The sequence below is a fragment of the Thunnus albacares genome, chromosome 11 (assembly GCF_914725855.1).
Source record: "Thunnus albacares chromosome 11, fThuAlb1.1, whole genome shotgun sequence".
Classification (NCBI taxonomy): Eukaryota; Metazoa; Chordata; class Actinopteri; order Scombriformes; family Scombridae; genus Thunnus; species Thunnus albacares.
In genome coordinates, this window is record NC_058116.1 from 25919174 (window position 1) to 25941305 (window position 22132).

At 39.2% G+C, this 22132-nt stretch overlaps 1 protein-coding gene across 8 annotated transcripts in view; it reads left to right on the top strand.

Annotated features, from left to right (window-relative positions):
• Window positions 1-2812: 2812 nt before the first annotated feature.
• Window positions 2813-22132, top strand: part of pcbp3 (poly(rC) binding protein 3) — a 76036-nt gene continuing 56716 nt past the window's right edge. For all 8 annotated transcript variants that reach the window (XM_044365230.1, XM_044365231.1, XM_044365234.1 and 5 more), the window contains exon 1: window positions 2813-3097. The gene's annotated coding sequence lies outside the window, so the exon portion shown is untranslated. The remainder of the gene's footprint in view (window positions 3098-22132) is intronic.

A 22132-nucleotide genomic window follows, 5' to 3' on the forward strand; every position in this document is an offset into this window, starting at 1 on the left:
TTGTGGCAGCCCGCCACAATATCCACATTGCCTGCCACATATTGATTTTCTATTTTTGGAGACGCTCGCCCTGCTCTCACTCTCTCTGTCACAAACACATGACAACGGACCCGTCTGGGAATGGCATGATGTTACACACTCAGGTACAGTAGGTGGCGGCATGCACCTTTAACGTTGGTTCGTGGTTGTAGGAGGGATATATACGATTGTTGGCTTTTCCCCCCAGAAAAGACGGCTGGCCGAGTCGATCATACATGACAGTATCATGAACACCTCTGCACAAATTTGTCCAAAACTGATGCATTCAAATTAACGCTTATAAGTTAGTCTGTCTATGTTCTTAACACAATATGGAAGATCCTACTCTTCAAATAAGTTATTAGCAAGCATGCAGTGCTGTCATCCTGGGAAGGATGTAATGTAAAAATAACTTTGGGACAAATTTGGGACAAGAGTTGAAAAAAAAAAGATGTGTGTGTGTGTGTGTGTTGATGGTAAGTTAGTAGCAACATGTGCAAAGCTGTTAACCCAGCTGCATTCTTGAAAGATGAAGACTTAACAGGTCAACTGTAGCACAACTAGTATAAGATATTTGCAGTGGAGCACCTTGAAATATATGGCGATCATGTTCAGAGCAACATTAGCATTCATTTGTAGTCATGTTTCTGGCCACCTGATGATGAATGAAAAGTCCAATATTCACTCTCTTTTTAGCTCTGTTTTGGTCTCCACCAACTCCTGAAGGAAATATTTGGCTTTTCAGCTGCTAAAAGCACAACTATGTTCACCAGTGTGTCGCTAACTGTTGGTTTGTTGTTTGGTGATGTTCACGTAGCATACATTTGGCTTTTAGAGCTTCTTGGCTGAAAACAACTGCCTTCTGTGTCTAGAAACGACTCTAGTGAGAGTGATGCGAGTGCACTAAAATTGTTAAATTGCAAACCGAACAATGAGCCAAAAGCTGCTGAAATGTTCCAGAGCTAATTTCTGATTTGAGATAATTCTCTGTGGGTCTGTCCCTTTAAACGACCCCTTTAACATTACGTGCAGTATTTGTATCCACTGTTAACATAAAAATTGATTACAGTAGGTTAACGGCTTCGGTCAAATTAAGTTAAATTAAAATCCATCACTGATGCAACCTGTGAGAGAAGACAAAACAGTCCTCTTCCTTCATATCATTACTTTTCAACTCACCATTACTCTCCAGCAGTGACACCAACCCAAACTTGTGCACCAGGTCAGCCAAATACTGCACAAGCCATAATGGTGCTGTCATACCTGAATAAAACATTAGGGAACATTTACATAGCAACACCTATGTCTGAATGACAAAAATCCATTACTGTAACAATCAGATAAGGCCAGCAATGTTATGTATTTCCTGTCAGTAAAGGGCTGTAGATCTTATCAAGATGACCTATTTTAAAGTTTGACAAGGTGTCTTAAAAAAAAAAAAAAAAAAAAATCACTTTCACTTTAAAACTACTCTTCCCTGGAAACACACTGGTTTCTCGGTTGCTTCATGTCTGGATGAGTGTCCTCCCACATCTAAAACACATGACGGTTAGGTGAATTGGAAATATTAAAGTGCTCATAGGTGTGAATGTGTGATTTTGTCTGTCTATGTGTGTTAGCCCTGTGATAGACTGCCGAGCTGTCCGGGGTGCACTCCCGCTTCTAGTCCAACGCACGCTGGGATACCACCCCACCACCCTGAACAGCCATTTAGAAAATGGATGGATCATTTTCCTTAGGGACTCTCTTTTCACAGTGAAGTCAAGTTATTGTTAAAGCTTGTGCACATCATGGAGAAAACCCTGAATTTCACAGCAGTATATAAAAATCCTACATCACCACAGCTGGCGGCCCCAGAGAATTCTCTCCATCCCTCTGAAAACCTTTTTCAGCGGGTCGCCGAGCTACGCGTGCTGACAAAAAGAAACCAGAAAGTACTTCTTCTTCTTTGCTCTGTTTTTGATGGAACATTATAACCGCTGTTTTGTTCACTTGCCTGTGTAGAATGAGGAGTTGAATTGTGATGTGCTTTCCATTCTTCAACCTGACAGTTCACCATTGATCATTTATCAAGCTGGGTGCTTGCCAGAGCCATCGATTGAGCAGGAGGAAATAAAATAAGACTTCTGGAAGTGAAGTAGTGCCTTAGCGAACGTGCGAGTAACAACGCCTGACGAAATCTCACACATTCTTCTGCAAAAATTACTCTCTGCTCAGTGTTGATACGGCTGTGTTCATGTACTGTACAGAACGTTGCTGAAGGGAATTGATTATGTGGGTGTGTGTGTGTGTGAGAGAGAGCTTGTGAACGTGAACACATGTCTGCATGTTTATCATGTGTTCCTGCCTGTGTGCACGCCTGCCTTGTTTGACCATACATGAGTAATTCTCCAACTCCAGCTGATTGAAGCCTTTCTTTCGGGAGTTTGCCAGGTCTGCAGAGGAGCATGCAGTGATATTGTTCTGAGTTAAGTGGCCCAGAATCTAATCACTCTAATGTCTGTGGCAGCACTAAATCACTCTCGCTCTCTAGAGTGCAACGCTTGGTCTGTCCTTCAAAAGGGAAGCTTTTCATGACTCCCTCCATATTGTCATTATTCCAACTGGATATGAGCTATTGCACTTATTGGCTAGGGCAAGGCACCGGCTGCTTCCACTTTCATTGGCTGCCTGGACACCTCTCTGCCGCCTCTCATTGGCTGCCTGGAGGTGAGTGGGAGGGGAGCTCACCCCATCCTCCCCCTGTGGCAGAGGGTGTAAATGTAAAGACTCTTTCTCTGCCTATTATCTGAGTGACTCGGGGTTTTGGTGTCTGCCTCCGAGCGCGTGTGTCTGCGTGTGTGTGTGTGTATGTTGGAGGGAGAAAGAGATAAAGAGAGAGAGAAAGGGAGGGAGAGGCAAGCAGCGTTTCTTCTCCCCCCCGTCTCCCTGCTCCCTGTCACTCCATCCTTCCTCCCCTCTCCTGGACCACCCTCCAGCCCTGCTTCGAGCCGGACCGAGACCCCCTACCACCCAGACCACCCCGGGACCCTTTGACTCTCCTCACTTCTCCGTCCCACCAACCACGGCCTCTGAGAAGGTAAGACTCTTCTTATTTCAGCTCGCTCTGAGGCTTTAAAAAAGTACTTACTGCCCTCTTTGAATCATTCCTGCTCTCCTTCTCGACTCACTCAAAATACCTCCAAAACTGCTACTGTTGTTTTTTTCTTTATTTTCTTTACACTCAGTTGTCCCTATTCTCTGTGGCCTCTCTTACTTCCCTCTATGCATATTTCAAGTTTTCCCTGCAGCACTTCTGTTCCTCTCGCAAAAGTGACACAGTTGCAGGAGATGGTATCAGTGAGGTCACTGTATTTTTTCTTCATCCTCTGATATTCAGCCCTGATATCAACTTACCCCTCCCTCTCTACCCCACAATCTCTTCATCCTTTCTCCTCGTGTCTTTTGCAATCTCATACCCTGCGGGTTTCAGTACATGCAAATTTGAGTGGGAAAGTGAATCAAGTCTTTTATTTTTAAGTCTGCCTGGAGCATAAGTTGACAAGGACAACATGCTGTGTTTTGGCTATGGAAAAAGCATCTCTAATTGATTTTTGAAAAGTGTTTATGTTAGTTGGTGATGGCTATTTATAGGTGCTGACGTGCCAGGCACACGTGCTTCACTAGGCCACTTCCCCGAATGCCGGGACAGAACACACGACTGTCCACTGGCTCCAGAACGCATGACATTGCACAAAGTGTAATGGCTTTACAAGGCAGTGACCTGCTTGATTGAATCAAGCAATATTTCCAGCAGGAGAACTCCAATATTAACATGGCCCATAAAGCATTCCTGGCAACAGCAGAGGGGGGGAAAAACTGCTTAGTTCTCCATCCGCACATCCTGTACTTTACCAGGAAGGGGAAGTGGAGTGTGCGTATATATATGTGTGTGTGTGTGTGTGTGTACGCATGTGTGTGTTTGTGAGACAGAGATACTGCTTAAGTGCTTTAGACATCAATACTGCCAGCCCAGAGTTTTTAAAGCCACTCTATCATATCTGAAAATTGGACCTTACAACAATGTCAACAACTGAGGAAATGCTTCCCCTGATGTGGTGTTTTGTTTCTTTGGAGGCTTGTTTAGAGGAGCTGAGTGTTCAAATATGACTGAGGAAGAAAGGAAGATGAAAGTTTTTTAATCACATATCATTTAAACACATTATTTACATTCATAAAGGCCACCCCAATCCCTCCCAAATTACCTGCAAGTCTTTAATTGTATTCTTTCAAAGTCTACAGACCTCCACTTAATTGTGATCCAATCACAGGTCAGGTGTCCTGCAACCTAATTTGCATATTTATACTCTATTGAAATGTTTGTATTATGTGATGATACTGAGTTCGCTGGTGACTTTCTCTATTTTTTTTTTTTTTTTACTGGATTTCTCCAGCAGACAGTTTGACCTTTCTTTCTGTGATAATCATTTTCTAATTTAGACAAAAAGAGCATCTGTGACAAAGCCTTGTGGGAATGAAGATCTTCCCAATAGGACTGTCTCATGAGATAGCAGCTTTCACTGAAAGGCTTTTGTTGTGATCGTTTGTGTTGAAAAACTGAAATCCCCGACACTTTTTGACTCTGAATATTCCTCTTATTTTGCATATTTATGATTACCATAAATATGTCCACAGACAGCATACTTATGTTGTTGACTGTATTCTCATATTCATTCATTCATTCATTAATTCATTCATTCATTCACGTGTTGTGCTGTTAGTTTCAGGTGTATCAATTGGTCGTCTTTACACCTTGGAGAAACACGCAGGTGTTTGTCTGCACTATCCCTCATGCACAGCTGGCTCTGGGCCAAATGCTAAAGCAAAGTCACAACTGCTCATCTTCCTCATATTAATCCAGACTCTAATTTTCATTTATCATCACAGAAAACATCTGGAGAGAAGGTCTTTAAACATTAATAGAGTCCAGACTGGTTGCAAAGTTATATTGCTCATTAGGAAATTAAACAGAAGCACAAATGAAGGTGGGCAAAAAAGTTTCAGCATTAAAAGCAAAACCGGCTGATTCACTTTACTGTTTTACTTTAAAAACTTCAGTTTCATTTAGCGAATATGTCAAATTCTCATGAATGAGCAGATGACCTACAGTCACAAAGGAATGATTCATTGCATCTCTGCTTCTGTAATGGACTAATTTAGTTATAAAACTCAATGAGAGAAGTATAGAAGTATGAAAGAAAATCAAATGGCCTTGCTTTCTTCCACATAGCTGTCATTGTTTCCAATGCGCATAGCCCTCATACATCAGCTCAGCTGCTCTTATGCAGCTATATTTAATGCACTTACTGTACATCAGCTCTTTCACTATAAGCTCTCGTAAGAATGCATACCGAAAATCCCTTGTAGAATGAGATATTTATGAGCCTGGGTGATTTACACACTTGTGCACTTGCATGCCTCCATAAGCCACTGCTTTAAGCTTAAGTTGAGCTGCATGTAGTTAATACAGACAATGAGTGTGGCTCGCCGTGTCAAACCGGTTTTACACTTTCACATCACATAATGCCACAGATGTCAGTTTAGGACAGTAGGTGTTGTGAATGTTTTGGGAATTGATTTGAACAATACATGTCACATTAAATGATGAGGTGGCAGCATATGAAATGCAAGTAGACAGGCTTTTATTTTTCAGATTACGTCATTAAGAAAAGACAGATTAAAACTGATGATGGCGTACGACTCACCAGTTGATCACTGGCTGATTATCTGAGATACACTCACCGAGCACTTTATTAGGAACAGTTAGGTGCAATCTAATGCAACCCAACACAACAGCACTTCCATAAATTCTACTTTTTTTTTTACTAAGCTTATACATTTTCAGTTTTTGTTGACATTGTCAGATAGGTGATAATTCTACTTTATGATTATTATTATCGTAGTGGGCGGTGGTGGTGAACTGGAGTGCATTATATTGAAAAGTGTTCCTATTATTTTGCCCCCCCCCCCCTCATGTATGTTAATGGGGTGGACAGAATATTAAGAGCACTTTTTAGTATAATGCACCACCACCACCCACTACGACCTCAACAAAAACTGAAAATGTAGAAGCTTTGTAAAAGAATTTATGCCAGAGCTGGCTGTTGTATTGGATTGTATTAGATTGCACAGGTGTTCCTAATTAAGTGCTCTGTGACTGTCTATTCTCGAAGACCTTCTTCAGAATTTTCAATGTGTTCCTGCTAATTTGCCATTTGGAATAACCGCACTATAAAAAGATGGATCACATGTATCCAATATTTTCAGTGAGCCCTGCTTCCTTCGTTGTAAAGCCAATGCTCTGCAAGCAGCTGGCCCTTTGTGCCTTGGCCCTTTCTAGCCGTTCCGGATCTCACGCTGGCCTGGCTCGGTGCACAGAGTGTGCTGGGAGTTGCCTGGGTAGGGACTGACGCAGTGTGAAAAAGGCCACTGACACTGACTGGCTGCCATCTTGGTAGCTGTTACAGAATGATGGATGGCACATGGATGCAGACGAAAAGGGCTGTAGAGGAATTACTGTGGTTGGTCAGCTGGGTGGTGACTTTTTAGAGTTCATATAATGAAAACTTAACTGTACACTTTCTTTATCTCAAAAGAAAATAAATAGGATAACTTCTTAATGGGCTTACGTCCTCGAAATTTGTAATACTTTTACCTTTGTCACATGTATTAAATCTGTAAACTCTGATGATACAAAATGACAAATTTTATGTCCAAAAATGACTAATTAAACAAGGTCTGATGTAGTCATGGTAAATGATAAATGGACTGCACTTATATAGCGCCTTTCTACCTTAACGGACAAAGCGCTTTACAATTTTTTGCCGCTCATTCACTCATTCACACACACACTTACACACCGATGGCGGTGGATCTGCCATGCAAGGCGCTGGCCTGACCATCAGGAGCAACTCGGGGTTCAGGGTCTTGCTCAAGGACACTTCAACACCCTGTGGTTAATGGACGACCTGCTCTACCTCCTGAGCCACAGCTGCCCCCAATCATAAATAATCTTCAGCAACTTGTTGCCCAAAATGTTAAATACTGAAATGTGAACACAGCTCAGCGATGAACTGTATGAAAAAAACCTCGATTTTGATTAACAGAGAACATAATTTATTGCATGATGCTATTCTATCTAAGACAGCAATAATAAATCATCATCATCATCATCATCAGGAGATTCATCAGGCTTTATTTTGAATATTAAAACTTAAGGTAATACAAAGTTTCTGAGTTTGGTATTTAAAAAAACACTCCTGTTTAACCATTTGTTGTCTTTTTAATAATTAAAAAAATCTAATCTAATTTTATTTTATTATATTAGAATATCTATTGTCACCTTTTGAAAATTGCAAGTTCATTTATTTATTTATTTCTAACATTTCTCAGATTTGAACAAATCATATTTTGTGAACTCAGATTTTATATGTTCTTGGGATAATATCTGTTTACAATCAAATACCTACAGATTAATGCAGTTTTCAAAGCTCCATTGTAAAGTTACACTTGTGACAACATGTACTGTATGATTGTATATCTGCAATCCATATCAATCAAATTATGCAATTAGTGTTTGGTACAAACATGATGTCCTACAGCAGCTTTGAGCTACTTTTTTAAACCTTCTTCAGTTCTTTCAGTAAGTGAGCAATTACAGTATATGAGTAATACATAAATGTAGTTTTACACAAAAGAGCACTTCAAGCCACAATCTCTATGACATTTCTTATTCTCTATTTTTCACTTCACACTGGGCACCTCAGTGGCAGAAAATCTAACCACTCACATAAAATGATTTGGTCTTTACTATTTCAACATCACTTAGCGTGTCAGTTTAAATTGAAGAAATTATATAAACTTATGAACTGTCCATCATTTGTCACTGTGGTTTGTATGAAATGTGATCACCTGATGAATTGTTCAGACCACCTGACTGGATGAACAGCATATTAAAAGGCCATTTACTGTAGTTTGTGTAACAGACAAGAAATTAAAAAGGAGGTCACCACCTGCGGTTACAGCTGGATTAAGACTTCCATAAGCCCCTGGGAGTTTAAGGTCAAAGACCCCCGGTTTGACAAGCTGAGGCAATACAGACTAGTACACACACAGCTATTACAGCCCAACCTGGAAACAGCATGCTCAAAATTCTAGTTCAAGTCAATGTTGAACATTTTGGCTTTAAGTTCGCAGGGTAGCTAATCAAACTGTGACTTAAACTTAACTGTACAAACACTCCTGCAGCCACCGTCTGTTGTTTTTTTTTTTTTTATTTTTTACATCTTGCCCCCTTCTTCACACACACTTGACTGGTAAGCAGTTCTCTGTCACCGAGCTGGGCTATAAACTTAAAAAACAATCTATCCTGTGTCATAATTCATAATAGAATGTGATGGTCGGGGTTGTGAGGCATCGCCAAAGGCTGAAATTGAACATGGTACCTTTTAAAAGTTGAAGCAATCGGGGAGAATTATGATCTGTGAAACCTGAGGGCCTTTTTGTCTCTGTGCAAAGCCACCGGCTGATGTAATTTAAGCTGGCAAAGGGTTGTGAGATCAATCAGAGAGGATGAAGAGGGGAGAAAATGGAAGAGGCTGTGGGTAAAGAAGGGAAAGGTGGAGCAGGAACAGAGCTTTTGCATTCCCTGCTGCTTTCCCAGCATCACTCTGGGTGGTGAAGTGTGGTCATAAATAGGCAGCCCCTTTGCCCCCTGTGTGAGTGCTATTTTTATACTTGTTAATACAGGGGGGCTGGTGAAACAGCTCAACTCGGAAAGTGTTGAGAAAATATTATTGTTGGCTCAGAGTTAAGAGAGCTGAAGTGATCAAAGAGCTATGCACATACTCATGGAGGAGCATTGTGGCAGAATTAGCCTTTGTGTTATTTTTTTATTAGATTAGAGCTTGAATGTGCTCATTAGGCCCCGGCTGGGATCCTATCTGACACATGTTGGAGCATTTGTATATTGGATCCATTTCCAAAATAGGACAGTCTTTTGGAATTTACATCCAACATGGCGTGTTACATTAACACAATTCTTTGTATCATTACATGTACTGTTTACTGTATACATTAGCGGTCAATATGTTGTGCAATATGATATATATAATGTAGTTTCTCTTACTTTGTGTTTTTTGATTGTTATGCACCACAACACCAAGGAAAATTCTTTGTATATGCAAACCTACTTGGTAATAAACCTGTTTCTGATTCCGGTTTTGGTTTAAGATACAGTAGAGCTGAATGAATTTCTAATTGTTGCCCAGAGTTAACTGCTTCTATTTTATAATTTTCCATATACTGTTCATTATTTTCCATATTGGAGTCCAGTCAACTTTGTGCAATTTTTTTTTTTCTTTTTGGTTGAAACAACACGAAATGAGTCATAGTTTCCCATGAATTCTAAAATAGCATGTTTGAAACTGGAAACTGGGTGAAAGAAATTGACAGCAGGATGAAATAGGAGATGTGTAGTCAGCAGTAGTTCGACATTTGATAAGCAGACTGGAAAGAAAGGATGACAGTGTATCAGTACTACGGTTTATCAGCGTTGACCTCAGATAAAACGGGTTCAATTTTCAACCCCTGCCATGAATTATTTAACTGTCAGTCCCTCTCTAACGTAACTATTTTGGATGTTGTTTTCTAACTACTGTAACTGAAGATCTTTTACTGTAACTTCAAACTTTTTTCGTGTGGGAAACAGGTGAGGATGGAGTCCAGTTGATGCTGTCCAATATTGTAATCCAATTTGTGGTGGAGAGGCATCATGTGAACCTTATGTGTGTCTGCAACATGTAATGTAATTAATTATGTAAAGGTCTGCGTGGGACCGCTTTTTAAATCCTGCACCCACCCGCTCACTCTAAATTTCCAACCACTTCTGTGAGATTCAGTCCTGTGTGCAACAATGTTTGGAAAAAATCTCTTTATACCATCCTACAGGCAAAATGATACGTAGCTCCTATTGATTATATGCAGGTTTTACCTCTATATCCACCATGCTGGTGTGCTGCATGCATCTATATACAATGTATTGTATATACTGTATGTAACTTAATTATTATTTACTTTTCTATTATTAATTATTCTTCTGAGAAGCTCCTCCTAATCTGAACTAAATGATGAATGGGAGTATTGATTCCACAATGGGGTTCCTCTTAGTGTGACATTAATATCTCATTATCTCTCTGGCCTGAGGAGGGGATTTGTCTGTGTACTTCAGGTGTATTATAAATATTTTTTGATCGTTGGTAACAAGAGTAACAGCCAAGCTAATGTCTCTGTAAGGCACAGCAGTGCTTTGTGCTAAATGCTAACGTCATCATGCTATCAGTGTGCGAAATACAGGCACATCTTTCTCGCCCAGAAGCTGAATCCAAAATATTTTAAGTGATTTCTGCTTCCCAAGGGCTCACAACACTGAAGAATTCTCCCTCTTAAAAGTATTTTCCTTTATTACAAAATGTTCTTGAGCCCAAACAGGCTGTTCATCAGGTACAGAGAGGTGCCTGAGCTTGAAACATTGTTCTTTTTCTAAATGTAATGAAGAAAAATATTGTTTTATGTGGGAACATTCTTCTGGGAAGCAGAAATAACATCAGTATGCTAACATGGGCACAATGACAATGCTATAACACATCGATCAGTAGGGCCGGATATCGGCACTCATCTCTTAATTCAATTTGATTCAAAGTCTAGAATTGATTCATTTCAATTTAGTTTATTTTTTTAAACTTTATTTCTATTGCATTTGTTCAATATATGACAGAGAATATCAGAAACAGGTGCTTTTTACTCTTAATTAGATAATTGTGGCATGGCCTGTACGAGCAGTGTCCATCTGTCCATAAATATGTTTTATATTGAGGCTTTGCAGTGATCTCCTCCATGACATAAAACAACTTAATCCTTTCTCTCCACTGTACTTTATTTGGAGACTGCGGCTTTAGTCAGGTCATTTTTGATCATTTTTCAGCTGTCAAAAACAAAATCCTTAACAAATAACCTTGTTGTTGGTATGTTCTCTCTCAGTAGGATACCAAGAATACAAAAGTGCTGGGTTCAGAGTCAAATTAATACCCAAGAAGATCAACTTCATCTCTTTTTGAATATTTTGCCATAGGAGTTTAGAACAGTCCCAAAATATAGTCCCCTACCAAGCCACAACCTCTCCAACATAGGTCAGATCGATACCTATATTTTGAAATAATTATTATCTAGAGTATCTGAGCACCATGGATTTCTGTGCCAAATTTCATGGCAATCCATCCAATAGTTGAGATGTTTTAAACTGGACCAAAGCAGTGGACTGACCAACACACTGACATTGCCATCCCTAGAACCAGCCGCTAGCGTGACTAAACACATTAGATTGAGTATGTGTTTCCGTGACAGTGTGTAGATTCCCACAGTATATAAAGACCAAAATTTGGCACATCAGACACATTTAAGTGCTGTGAAACAGCACTGCATTCAAAAGCTAGCCTCTGATTAGGAAAGTCACTTTCTCAAATCATGCAATTGCTCCTGAATGCACCATTTGGGCAGACCTTTAAATCAACTTTCCGACAGCACTTTCAAGCAGGCTTTTGAAAGGAATAAATGATAATTACAAAAATCTACTGGCTCAGGGGCAATTCTAAATAAATACTGTAAATGGAAAAACACTGTAGTCTTTCTTTTTACCAGGTCAAGGCAGAACATAAAGCTGACATCTTTCATTTTACTAATAATGTTCATAATCACAGTCAGACTCTGTGACAGTTCAGCAATGCTGACAACTGCTGCTGACAGCAGGGTATTACGTATCATGCAGGCGGTCATGACAACATGTTAAAATGCACAGTGGGCTGGATTTCACGAAAACAATGTAGATTCCATTAAACAAGGAATCTATTTGTACAATATGCAGAGAATCCTCATACTATGAGGCAGAAACTGAATATGATGAATCACATGAAATAAAGTGTGCAGAAAATTGACTGTGTCCTCTTAAAATAAATAAAAAACAGATGTGTCTGCAGCTTACAGTGAAAAAGCACGTCTGGTGATGTCAGGAGAAAGTGTAACAGATATTCTAAAGCTCATCTCTTAGCCTGGGCTCTTGGCACTCGCCACTGCCTCTCAGCGTTTTTACTTGATTAAAAAGCGCCCAGGAGTTTGTAAGCGCGTGGTAGGTGCGAGCGCACACCCTGACAGCTTAACATACTGATTATTCAAGCCTCTTAGGCTAAGCCACGGCACTCGAGTGATGAACGTCAACTCCCCTCTTTCCCTTGCACAGTCTCAGTTTCTCCCTCTCTTTTATTCTTCATTTGAAAGAGTGGAAAGCCAGTGACAGCTTGCAGAAGGCAAACCTGTTGTCTGGGAAGCAGAGGGGATCAGTGACACAGTGATTCATACAGTGCCGTGGCTTTATTTAGACATAATCCATCCAGCGTTGCTCGCAAGTTCTTGTGTGGAGCTGGCGAGCAGTAGCCGGGCTGTGTATTGTCCTGTGATGTGGACCACAGGGAAAGTCCCTCCGGCGGAGTTTAATGCATTAGCAGTGGTTGTCTGATACATTCATGTCCTCCTGGAGGGGTCAAAACATCACTGATGCGGAACAATACTGTTTTACCTGCATGGCAAATACAACATGTTTCCTGACATGGCTAGTGAATGTTCAATGTACTGTATAGGAATCTGTCATGTAAAGTAATCCCCCCTTCTTTTACACTACATGTACAGCTCTGTTGTCACTGCAAACTGTCATCACGCTCTGTTATTTATGATAGTTTCCACATCACTGTCCCTGTCCACTTACTGCAAGAAAGGTTTTTATGATTCCTGTCTTTTCAGACTCTCAAGAATGATTAAATTTCAATGTCCTTACAGATACGTACAAACATTACCATTACTGCCTTGAGAACATTTAGTATCTGTTGTGTATTATGGGTTGCACTGCGGTGCAAGCTGTCCCTCTCTGGATCTGGGCTGTGTCTGGGCTCTCAGCTTGCTGGCAAGGCTGTGGCTTCTACCACCGAGCCACACCTGACCAACAGATTGGTCCCAGCTGGTGGCTGAGGCGAGAACAGACACAGCGGACGTTTACCTGGTGATTCATCTGATAATGTGGACGTGTACAATGGTAGAGTACACAAACCGCTACCTCAACTGTTCATGTCTTGGGGAGACTGTTTTGGTGCATAAGTCTTGTGATATTCTGTGTTTTTTTTGTTATTGTCAACAAATCCCATGAAAAGACCAAAACCAACAATGCAGTGCTATCTTTTCATAATTCCCTATTGGCTGTGGCACTCACCCCCAAGCCCATTGGTTCCTACTAAAGATGTAAATCTTCAAAACACTTCAAAACACTCCAACAAAAGTGCCTGACAGGCCATAAAACAACATTTCAGCTTCAGTGAGACATAAAATCTGTACAAATGCCATTACAGAATATTACAGACAAAAGCTAAACTTATTTAACCAAATGCAACACAATAGCTAGATCTCAGCAGATTACTACTGTAAACCAGGATATGGATTTCATATATTCAGGCTTCACTTCATGTGCATGACTGTCAATCGCAGTGAACTTCTAAGCATGTCGTTTTGTATTTCTGCATGTTCAGTCCCGGGGCCAGATGCATAAAATTGTATGCACAAAGCCAAACATATGCGTTTTCATCAGATTTATAAAGCTGTGCGTAGCATGATTCTATAGAGAAATCTCAATCATTGTGAGACTTGGCATTGGTGCATGAGCCTCATTTCCACTCCCACAGTTATATATTATTATATTATATATTGATATCAATATGCTGCCTGCTCCGCCAGTCTTTAGACATGTTAATGAAACAAACTGAGATCATTTTCACAGGTTATGTTGCATCGGTCAGCTTTTACAACACTTCTAGAGCAGCTGTCATTACGCACAGCTGTGGCTATTTATAGCTCCCATATGATTAATTTATCACAAGTACCTGTAAACAATCATCAGCAGTGATATCTCAATCATCATTATTAACACGGAAATGTAAACTGTGATTAGTTTGTAACACTCAGATGTTATTAACAGGGGAATAAGATGATGCCTCCTACGGTATGTAAATCGAAAGAATGATACACTGATTACACACAAGTGATGAATCAATATTATGTTTATAAACGCGCCTTTGATTGGCATTTTACAGATTGCTGTGTAGATGACATCAAAATCACACATCAGCGTAGTTGGTTAACAAACTAAACACGGTTACATTATATTTAGATTTTGTCTCCCACCTTATGTTTCTGTCTCCACCTTGGCTCTAAAAAAATATGTACAACTGGTCTGAAATATGTGAGAGGCGCGCACATTCTCACCGCACATTCTATTTTTATAAATACCAGTTTTGGTGTGGAACATAGTCTATGTATGTCTGTGTGCGTACACATCATTTATACATCTGGCCTCTGGTCTTTCTCTTCTTACTAATTTCATCCCTTCATATCACGAGAGAAAGAAAAAAGGTGTAGCTGTGCTTTCTATTTCCCTGACACACTTTTCCTGAACGCTGTCTTCATTTTTTTTAGTTTTAAATTTTTTTTTTTTTTTTTTTTTTTTTTGTGCAGCTCCAGAAGCATCCGCAGGAGAGGAGGCTGCTAAGTCAGCAAGAAAGCAGCCGAGTGTGCTTAAGCAGATGTAGGGAAAAGGGAGGCGAGCACTTCATGAGCTTGAGAAAACACTTCCCCGGGTTGCTGCCGCTGGCGTGTACTCAGCGTCTTAGGTGGTGGATTTGACGAGAGAGCGGGCGTGATGAAATGGGGCAGGTCTGAGAAAAGGACAGCTTAAAATCCCATTAGTCTGCACTGTGCTTTCCACCTCCCCAAACGCACCACCTAATTCATTAATCACTAAAAATTTCAGAGACCCCCCTGGGGGACACATTTAAGAATTCCATCATGTACTATTAGGAGTAACGTTTGGATGACTGGATGCACCAAAAATGATGCATAAAGTGTGCAATAACTCCTTTTGAAGTAATTGCCAAAAGAACGTCACCTTACAGTCGTGCCTTGTTGTACCTTCTTTTCTCCCTGTCTTCCGTTTGTTTCCACATTAGGAAAGAATAAATGCTCTTAACCCTCCCTTCTTCCTCTATTATTCATTTAATAGAATACTGAAACTGTGTCAGAGCATCTACTGAGATATTGTACCAGACCTGGTAAGCAACAGTGCCTCTCCCTCTATGCTACCTTTTAGTCTTTAGTTTCTTGTTTGTACAACGTTACCTCGTCCTCTCATCTCTGTCATGTAATGTCACCTGATGACATTAGAGACATGGCATTTTACAGGCCTATTTCAAAAGGCACTATCTGTTTCAGTAAACAATGACAACGATAACTGAAACCGAGCTAAAACTAAGCACCGTCCTGTTGTTAAAAATTCAAGTTCAACGCTCATGATAGCGTACATTCTGTGACATACGGTATATCCCCGTGTATTGACATTGTGACACCAAGTGGAGCACAATGACTGTAAGAACGTCGTCTTGATTTTTTGACTTTTTTTTTTTTTTTTTTGCAGAGCTCGTCGTGAGCCGAGCCACAATCTGTTTCCCTGCAGGCGCATTAAAAGTGGAAGCAGATTATTTAACCAGCATGGTGTGATCTCCACGCATCGAGATTTGATGGAACTTGATCCATCGGCTAATTCGCTCGTGTCGTTCTGCAAGAGGGAGCCGTATGACATCATGATTACCCCCCACCACCACCACAATCATTTCACTACACACACACACACACACACACAAGGGTATTGCTGTTGTCATGTGCAAACCCTGTAACTCCAATTGTTGGGAAATTTCTGTTTATTTACGTGTTGGGGTTAAATTGATTTCTGTGGGTTGAGTTCATTTTTAAGGAGACCCTTTAAATATCCAAGAGATACATTTTAAAGATGCAGGTAAAGCACTACAAACATGTCCCTATACATTTTAAAAATATCTGTGCATGTGCACTAGTGTGTGTGTGTGTGTGTGTACACAATGTAAAAAGAGTGGGAAACTATAAATACAGCATTCAAATGTAGGAGGTTCTTAATTCCCCCCCCCCCCCTCTCTTCTTTGGGATTAAGTAGTTAAAGACTCTGGAACATCAAAGAGTTTCAGTGTCGTCTCCATGTTAAGGAAAGGCTCTATGCTGAAGGTGTGAAGATGTCAAATGCTGCTTAACGATGCAGGATATTAGGCTTCCCTTGACACACACACTTCAAGATATATATATATATGTATATATATATTTATATATATATATATATATATATATACACTGTATAAGATACAAAAAGACACATTTTGAGCACACACATTAACTCTACATTTCATACATGATTGGTTCTTTCAGCTAAGTGGTATATAATTGGTATGTTTAGTCCATACAGAGTTTTAAAGGCATTCACATGTGTAAGCACCCAGACAATTAACTCACACACACACACACACATGGCTACAAACCGGCTATCTACAGTATTTGAAAATCTGCACATGAACCTCCTGATATCTGTTAATTGGTAAAACGGATGTCATGAAGGTTTTGGGGATTTGGACACTTTTACCTTTGATGTGTAGCTCTTTTCATTTGCATGTACATCAGAGCGCCAGTGCTGTCAAAAGGTCTTCTTAGCCAATGACCTCATTAATGTGGCTGGATCAAACAGTCTTTTATCAGATTCTATCAACCCATTTAGCAACGGGGTTCTTAAATGAGGGGTCAGAACACCGCAGGGGGTTGTGAGACAGTTTTCGGGAGTTGGGTCTGTATTTATGGGTTACCAAATGTGCTTAGCATTTTGTTTTGTTTTTTAAGCAAAATATAAGAATGAAACAACCTGAAAATGGAATATCAATGTTTTTTTGTTTTTTTTTTACCACTCTCATTGTTGCTATCAATTAATTTGATTATTTTTCACTGGGAATTAAGTGAAATTCCCACTAAACCACAACTGATAACCCTTAACCAATAAATCATCTGGGTCAATATTATTGAACCAGACTGGGCTGGTATTATCTTATTGCACATATAATGGTATTATAAATGTCTGTGCAGTAAAGTTACCCTGTGTAGTATTTGAGCAATTATGGCGAGAAGGAAGAAAAATGGATAAAGCCAATGCATGATTTAAAATATGTAAAAAAAACCAAAACAATCTTTTTGTATGCTTACAAGAAACCTCCACAGGATACCTTTAAATAACAGATGCTGTACAGAAACGGCAAAGATACGTGATACAGTTTATTCACCAGAAAACACTGAGTGTCCCGTTCAAGATATTTAACATCTTTGATATGTGATGTTCTTAAGTAAACAACAGGCCAATAAAACATTTTCAAACTTTCTAATATTGATATCTGTATTAATTGGCCCTTAAACATCTATTATAGTGGGGACGTCCCTGAAGACTGGGATCTGGGCCAATCCACACTTTGTGTTTCATGCCCCATTACACTTTCAACTGTCAAATAAAGTTGAAAAATGCCAAAAAGTCATTTTAAAAAACAATAACAAGGCTTTTGGCATTTTAGAGGGACTTACAGGACGGGATGATGCTGTGTGCAGCTTATGATTGAAGATCACATACAAGCATCGGTTTGTTTAAAGGATCACAAGCCATAAAAGGTGAGCAACTTACTGTATGTGTTTTATTAACATGTCAGTCAAGCTCTAATTGTTGATAAAATAATAAAAAAATATGAATCGGTAATTACAGTCAATGTCACTGCTCAAAAACAATTCTTCCTTTGTATGTATCTATTACATGTGTCAGAGACTAAGAAAAAGAAGGCAAGAGACAATTCAATGGAGAACAAAGAAAGCTGAGTTAGTTCAACGTCATTAAATCTGTAACTCACCACCTTCGGGAGCAATAAGGCTCCATTTGCAGCACACGTCTTGATAAAAAAAAAAAGGGAGAAAATCAGCTATCACACCCTTTCAGAAAATTGAGTGGTCAACAGTTTGCAACTAGTAATTTATCAGATTTATTAAAGCTGACACTTCATCTGCAGAAAAATTGTGCTAGTAAGGGGAAAAACAGCTGTGCAATTTCCATGCACATAAGGGGGCATGTCTCATGATGCATGAAACTCATTTGGCTGACTGTGTATCTACACAGAATTGGGACACATTGGACAACTTAATAAGGCATTTTATAGAATTCCAATTCTCTTTAATCAGAATGACACAGATATAAATACTTGGGTTGGACGTTAGCAGAGCAATGACAAAGTAAGCTTATTTCCTTCTCAATATGTATGGACGATTAATAAGGCTCATATACACTACTGCAGACTCTGAGGAATAAGCTAAACTATAATTAGAGAAATATAAACACAGTGATCATGTCTTTTAATGGTTTGCCTAAATTTGTGCCACAGATGAGAGTAATGACAAGAAAAAAGTCTCTTATTCAAACTTTATATATTCACATGAACAATTATTAGGCTAAAAGAGCAGCATCACCTCCTCCAACTGTTCTTGTAACACGATTAGAGATGAAACAATTGGTTGATTAATCAAATAGTTGACTGACGGAATAATTAATCTGCAAAAATACCAAATATTTGCTGATTGAAGCCTCTAAAATCTGAGGATTTACTGATCTCAATTTCATATCATTGGACACTGATTATAACATATTTGACTGTTAATCGGACAAAACAAGACATATGAAGATGTCAACTTGGAATGTGGGAAACTAGGATGGACATTTTTCCATAATTTTCTGACATTTTACAGGCAAAATTATGCATAATTATAATTTGCAAATGAATTGATAATGAAAATGTTCCCTAATGCAATACTACTTCTAAACTCAACCAATGATATGAGCAGAACAAATAAAAGAGCATTTCAATCAGAAATATGTTCATAAACATTTGCATAGAAACAAAAGTACAGTAAATAATTCCAACAGACTTGTGACTGTAAATCTAAGAAATAATCATAAAATTGATTTAATGGGTCTTGATTTCCAGCTGATCTTTGGATTAAACTGTTGGTGAACTTTTTTTTTAAGAACAAGCTGCTCATTGCAGCTGATGATACCAAACTCTCCTGTGCAGCTTGAAAACAACAACAAGCTGTGGAAGACGCTGCACTTACTTTTGAAGCACGATTTAACACAGATGTAAGGGTATATAGATTAATCTGACAGTCATCGACCACTGAGCCCTCTACCATCGTAACATCGTGATTTAATAGCCTCACCCCCAGTCCACATCAATACCGGGGGACACACTACCACACACAGACACATCAATTTGGTATGGCCAGCTTGGATGAAATCTGCATGCCACAAAGTAAACTAAAATAGCCACAGACACAGTGATTGCAAAAAGACAAAAAAAAAAAAAAAACAGAGTAGCTGCAACCAAAAGTACTGCCAGATGGGTGAGGTGGTATCTTTTTTAGGGCCAAGTTTGTCGCTGCCATAATGTGTGGTGATTTGCCATCATTACTGATCAATATCTGCTCACATCTGCTAGGCTGAATGCCGTTTTTAATTTATTTTTTTAATTTAATTAACTGGTATATTCTGCAGTTACATCACCATGACTATGTTTCATTGTGGACATCGTCATATGCCAGTTCGGTAGACGTCACCCAACCTTAACTCCAAAGCAGATGTGTTTGGAATTATGTGTCTGTACATTGAAAAACATAAAATACAAAAGAGCTCAAAGACATGCAGAAACTGCCTTTGACCTGATTCTATATAAGTGATTAGAAAGGTGCCAACATGGCGTCAGATGCATACAAACAAAATAATATTCACAGCGTTTGGGGAAATGTGTGATTTTTATTCAAAGCTCTGTCTCAATGCCCATTCACATAGATGTCACAAAGGATGAATTGATTTGAATAACCAGTGTGAAATGTAATTTATCAGACAGAACAACGTAGCGGATCATAAAATCATCCTGACAGGCCTCAGTTTGCTCGTCTATTTATCTCGGAAATTTCTCTTCTGTGCAGACTGACTTGGACTTCATTCAGGGAACATTCCAGTCACATTTTTACATCTCTCAAGATTAAGGAACTAAAGCGTAGATATTACTGTACTTCATAATAAACTATAATGAAATATTAACATATTGTTGCAAATAAATCATAAAAAACTGAATGAATTCAATTGAATTCCTGTTCACGTGTTGGTCTGTGTGGTGTGGGAATGTATGTTTTTTTTCTTCTACATATAGGGCAAGACAGCTGAATATACTGGGGGAATAAAGCATGGTGTACTGGAGGAGTATTGTGCAATGTGTTTAAATTTTTATGGACTTGCGTTGTGGCTTACATTGGTTTGCAGCTCACCGCATGTTCTTAAAGTTAAAAAAGTAGTTAGTTTTTTTATATTTCATTTTCAAACTCTTGGTATTTACTTTTATTCTAGTGAAGAACTTATGTTTTTATACATACTGAGGTGTAGCAGGAAGTGTTGCTCTGTCTCCAGCTCTTGTTGTTGTTCTGCATCCACCAGTCACAACTAGCCATCAGTCAGTCTGTATGTAGTTTATGTCTTTCTCAGTTTCTGGTTGCTGCTCAGGTATTCTGTCACTGGATATTATCTGTTCAGTGCTAAACAGCGTTGAGGTTTATTTTCAGTTTTTGTAGATGACATCCACTGGTTGATATACTTTTCTTTTTTGTGTGAGTCTCTGTGGACTGTTGATTGACAGAAAATTAATCGTCAGCTATTTTGATAACTGAATAATCGTTTTTCAAGCAAACATTCCAAACATTTGCTAGTTTCTGCTCCTAAAATGTGATGATTTAATGTTTTTTTTTTGTCATACAGTATAGTAAACTGATTATCTTTGGGTTTTGGGCTGTTGGTTAGAAAAAGAAAGACATGAAGACGTAACCTTTGACTCTGGGAAATTATAATGGAAAATTTTCACTATTTTTGGACATTTTACAGATGAAACAATTAATTGATTAATCGAGAAAATAATCTGCAGATGTATCAATAATGAAAATAATCATTGCAGCTCTGCTCTCCTCCATCCTTTCCCATAGAGCTTTGTAATGGTGTCAGCTGGGCTGACTGGCTTTAAGACTTTTTTTCCCTCTTTTTTATTATTACTGATTAAGAAGTTGAAATTTACTGAATCACCCCTGACATCCACAGTCTTTTATGTTTCTGTGGACTGTGAAGTATGTTCTTGCGTTCAGGATATTTCTGACAAATTGGTCGAAAAAAAAAAAACACACACACACACACACACAAACAGCATGATGCAAATAGAAAACAGCTTAAACTGCATCCACTATACAGTATGGACATGTACTAGGTCTTGTCTTATCATCACATGCACATAGCACAAGCAGACCCTACACACACGGTTCACCGCTCAACGGTAGCTTTGATGAGCACGCAGAAAGGCGAGCCTCTCTGGGCATAAATATGTCCAGCGTCAAGATATACAACTGGCAATTCCATCTCCAGTTGAAGCCTCGCCGATTGCTTTTCGCCCCTTCCCTGCAACTCATGGAGGCGTGCAATACACACGGACAAAAACATGGTCTTGCATGTATGCACGGGCGCACAATACACACACAATAAAAAGGGGTCAGAGAAAGGATATGGAAGTTTAAATGAGGATTATGCAAACATATCAATCCATCATACATAGATGCTTTGCACTTTGTGTTGTGGAGCAACAACCAAAAAGGCAGTTATACTCTGCATAACAAGCATTGCCTCTGGATAGGCACTCAAGTTTCATCACTCCAAGTATAAGTCCATTAAAAAATGTTTCAAAAAAATCACAAAATTGTCCCTGTGAACCAAGTTTGACTTTTTAATTCTGTGCAATATGTTTACACAATAGAATATATCACATAACATGAGACCTATTATGAACTACTTCACCAACAGAATACTTTTCTCCATTTAATCTTCAGGTAACCAAGTGCTATGGCTCACTTCTTGAACTAAAAATGGAAGGAGTCTCAGTCTATATGTATGTCTGTTCTTATATTTTCGACAGCTATTCATCCGATCAATGCATACTGGTCGAGTGTATTGCTAAGGACCCAA